The following is a 4,302-nucleotide window of genomic DNA, read 5'->3' as shown; positions in this document are numbered from 1 at the left end:
GCCGTCTGTTGCCATCCCTGGCTTCAGAGGTGCCGGGATCGCTGGTACTATTGCTTCTACGAGCTAACTAGTTGTCTTCTCCCGCGCAGAAGCGGGTCATGAGTGCGGTAAGAGCTGCCATAGACTTCGGCTTTTCTTGACTGAGGTGTCGGGAAGCCATTCATCGCGGACGCTATGTTTAAAGGCCGCTAAGGCTTCAGGGTCCGGACAGTCGACGATTTGGTTCTTTTTAATTAAGAACCTAGTCCAGAGTTTGTGGGCTGACTCTCCAAGTTGCTGGACTATGTGACTGAGGTCATCGGCGTCCGGTGGCCGGACATAAGTACCTTGGAAGTTGTCTCAGAAGGCATCCTCCAAATGTTCCCAGCTACCAATAGAGTTCTCTGGGAGGCTATTTAGCTAGTGTCGTGCTGGTCCCTTTAGCTTTAGGGGTAGGTATTTGATGGCGTGCAGATCATCACCACGAGCCATGTGAATATGGAGAAGAAAATCTTTGATCCATACCGCGGGATCTGTCATTCCATCGTATGCTTCAATGTTCACGGGTTTAAACCCTTCTGGAAACTGGTGTTGCATTACCTCATCGGTAAAGCACAAAGGGTGTGCGGCGCCTCTGTATCGGACAACTTCACGACAGAGTTCGGATGACATCTGTGTTCGGTTTTCAGCCCGAGTGTGGTTATGCTTATCGCGCCACACTTGATGGTCGTCATCTCGCGTTGGGGCATGCCTCCTTGATCCATAGATTGATCTAGCCTGACCGGCCTATTGTCCAGGTCCTGGCGTAAGTCGTATGTGTAGCCCGGAGCTGCTACCTCTCTGCCTCAACGGCGAGGTGGCGCGGGCTGGTATTCGGCATAAGCAGCCGCTTTGTCCCGTCCATGTGGTGGTCGGTCTAGTTCGTCAGTGTGATTATATCTTGACGGTATTGGCTCAAGGGCCTCGTCGTCGAATTGTGGCAGTAGCCGATGCTTTGGATAACTCTTTGTTGGGCGCTCGAGGCCGTACTCCTCGGCGGCTAGGACATGTCTCCATCTGTCGTTGAGCGTATCCTGTTCGGCTTGAAGCTGTTGTTGTTTCTTTTTTAGGCTCCTCGTAGTGGCAATTAGCTGTCGCTTGAAGCGCTCTTGTTTGAGGGGTTCCTCTGGCACGATGAAGTCTTCGTTGCCGAGGCTAACATCCTCCTCGGAGACCGGTAGATAGTTACTATCCTCCGAGTCTTCATTCCCGATAGGTTCGTCGGGGCTAACTTGTCCCTCCTCCCATTCATCCTGCTCGGATGCAGGTTCGACGGGTCTTCGGGGTCTTCGGCATCATCGGGAGTGTTGTTGCCTCCAGTGCCGGTATTGCTTTCCTTTTCGCGACGCGATTTTGAGCAGCGCCGCTGACGTCGATGTTTTGATGGTGCCTCGGCGGGCTTGTCCTCAATCGGGTCCTACCTGCCATCGTCGTCGTCCTTTTTAGGTGTATCCACCATATACACATCGTAAGTGGAGGTGGTCGTCCAGCGCCCGGTAAATGGCGGGTTTTGGCCTGGTTTGTCTCCGGCATTGTCGTCCATATCGTCGATGTCTTCGGAGGCATAATCTAGCATGTCGGTTAAATCTTCGAAAGTGGCTATTAAGTGGGTGGTGGGTGGGATGCAAAATTCCCCGCTCTCAGCCCCTATTCCGGGCTGGGCGTAATTTGGAGGTGATACCTCTGTAACGGCGAGAGATCGCATTAAGTCCAGGGCCTCGTTTAGGAGCGAAGGCTGGACGGGGAATCGAGGACCTGCGAAGGTGGGTATGGTGGAAGCCACCTGGCCGTGCTCAATGGACGCAGACCCTGGAAGTTAGGAATTAGCATCCATAGGTGAGTTCGGCTCCTCGATGATAGGGAGAGTCCTGCTTGATTCCAGGCTTGCCGATAACATAGCGGCCTCTGGGTCTCCGGCAGGGAGCTCCATAGTAGGAGAGAGTCCGGTGGGTTTCAAACTCCCATCTTCGGATGAGGTGGTCTACTCCGGATCTAAGGCTAGGGTAGGGATAACTATTGACTCTTGAACGAAGCCAGATGGCGGATCCGACAGGTTTCCTTCTTGGAGGCGAGGAGCGGCCGGGGCCTAGATTGAAACGTCTCCGACGTATCTATAATTTTTGATTGTTTCATGCTATTATATTATCTATTTTGGATGTTTAATGGGCTTTAATATGCTCTTTTATATTAATTTTGGGACTAACCTATTAACCGGAGGCCCAGTGCCAATTTCTATTTTTTTGCCTATTTTAGAGTTTTGCAGAAAAGGAATACCAAACAGAGTCCAAACGGAATGAAACCTTCATGATGATCTTTCTTGGACCGAAAGCAATCTAGAAAACATGGAGTGGAAGTCTGTGTTGGGGAACGTAGTAATTTCAAAAATTTCCTACGCACACGCAAGATCATGGTGATGCATAGCAACGAGAGGGGAGAGTGTGTCCACGTACCCTCGTAGACCGAAAGCGGAAGCGTTAGCACAACGCGGTTGATGTAGTCGTACGTCTTCACGATCTGACCGATCAAGTACCGAACGCACGGCACCTCCGAGTTCAGCACACGTTCAGCCCGATGACGTCCCTCGAACTCCGATCCAGCCGAGTGTTGAGGGAGAGTTTCGTCAGCACGACGGCGTGGTGACGATGATGATGTTCTACCGACGCAGGGCTTCGCCTAAGCACCGCTACGATATTATCAAGGTGGACTATGGGGGAGGGGGGCACCGCACACGGCTAAGAGATCCAAAGGATCAATTGTTGTGTCTATGGGGTGCCCCCCGCCCCCGTATATAAAGGAGCAAGGGGGAGGCTGCCGGTCAAGGAGGAGGGCGTGCCAAGGGGGGAGTCCTACTCCCACCGGGAGTAGGACTCCTCCTTTCCTTGTTGGAATTGGAGAAGGGAAGGGAGAAGGAGAAAGAAGGAAGGGGGCGCCCCCCTTCCCTAGTCCAATTCGGACTGGTCCATGGGGAGGGGTGCGGCCACCCTTTGGGGCCTTTCTCTCCTTTCCCGTATGGCCCATTAAGGCCCAATACGAATTCCCGTAACTCTCCGGTACTCCGAAAAATACCCGAATCACTCGGAACCTTTCCGAAGTCCGAATATAGTCGTCCAATATATCGATCTTTACGTCTCGGCCATTTCGAGACTCCTCGTCATGTCCCTGATCTCATCCGGGACTCCGAACTCCCTCGGTACATCAAAACACATAAACTCATAATATAACCGTCATCGTAACGTTAAGCGTGCGGACCCTACGGGTTCGAGAACTATGTAGACATGACCGAGACACCTCTCCGGTCAATAACCAATAGCGGAACCTGGATGCTCATATTGGCTCCCACATATTCTACGAAGATCTTTATCGGCCAGACCGCATAACAACATACGTTGTTCCCTTTGTCATCGGTATGTTACTTGCCCGAGATTCGATCGTCGGTATCTCGATACCTAGTTCAATCTCGTTACCGGCAAGTCTCTTTACTCGTTCCGTAATACATCATCCCGCAACTAACTCATTAGTTACAATGCTTGCAAGGCTTATAGTGATGTGCATTACTGAGTGGGCCCAGAGATACCTCTCCGACAATCGGAGTGACAAATCCTAATCTCGAAATACGCCAACCCAACAAGTACCTTTGGAAGCACCTGTAGAGCACCTTTATAATCACCCAGTTACGTTGTGACGTTTGGTAGCACACAAAGTGTTCCTCCGGTAAACGGGAGTTGCATAATCTCATAGTCATAGGAACATGTATAAGTCATGAAGAAAGCAATAGCAACATACTAAACGATCGAGTGCTAAGCTAATGGAATGGGTCAAGTCAATCACATCATTCTCCTAATGATGTGATCCCTTTAATCAAATGACAACTCATGTCTATGGCTAGGAAACATAACCATCTTTGATCAACGAGCTAGTCAAGTAGAGGCATACTAGTGACACTCTGTTTGTCTATGTATTCACACATGTATCATGTTTCCGGTTAATACAATTCTAGCATGAATAATAAACATTTATCATGATATAAGGAAATAAATAATAACTTTATTATTGCCTCTAGGGCATATTTCCTTCAGTCACCCACTTGCACTAGAGTCAATAATCTAGTTCACATCGCCATGTGATCAATAGTTCACATCACCATGTGATTAACACCCATAGTTCACATCGTCATGTGACCAACACCCAAAGGGTTTACTAGAGTCAATAATCTAGTTCACATCACTATGTGATTAACACCCAAAGAGTACTAAGGTGTGATCATGTTTTGCTTGTGAGATAATT

Source organism: Triticum aestivum, chromosome 7D (assembly GCF_018294505.1).
Source record: "Triticum aestivum cultivar Chinese Spring chromosome 7D, IWGSC CS RefSeq v2.1, whole genome shotgun sequence".
Lineage (NCBI taxonomy): Eukaryota > Viridiplantae > Streptophyta > Magnoliopsida > Poales > Poaceae > Triticum > Triticum aestivum.
This window is presented reverse-complemented; position numbering follows the sequence as displayed.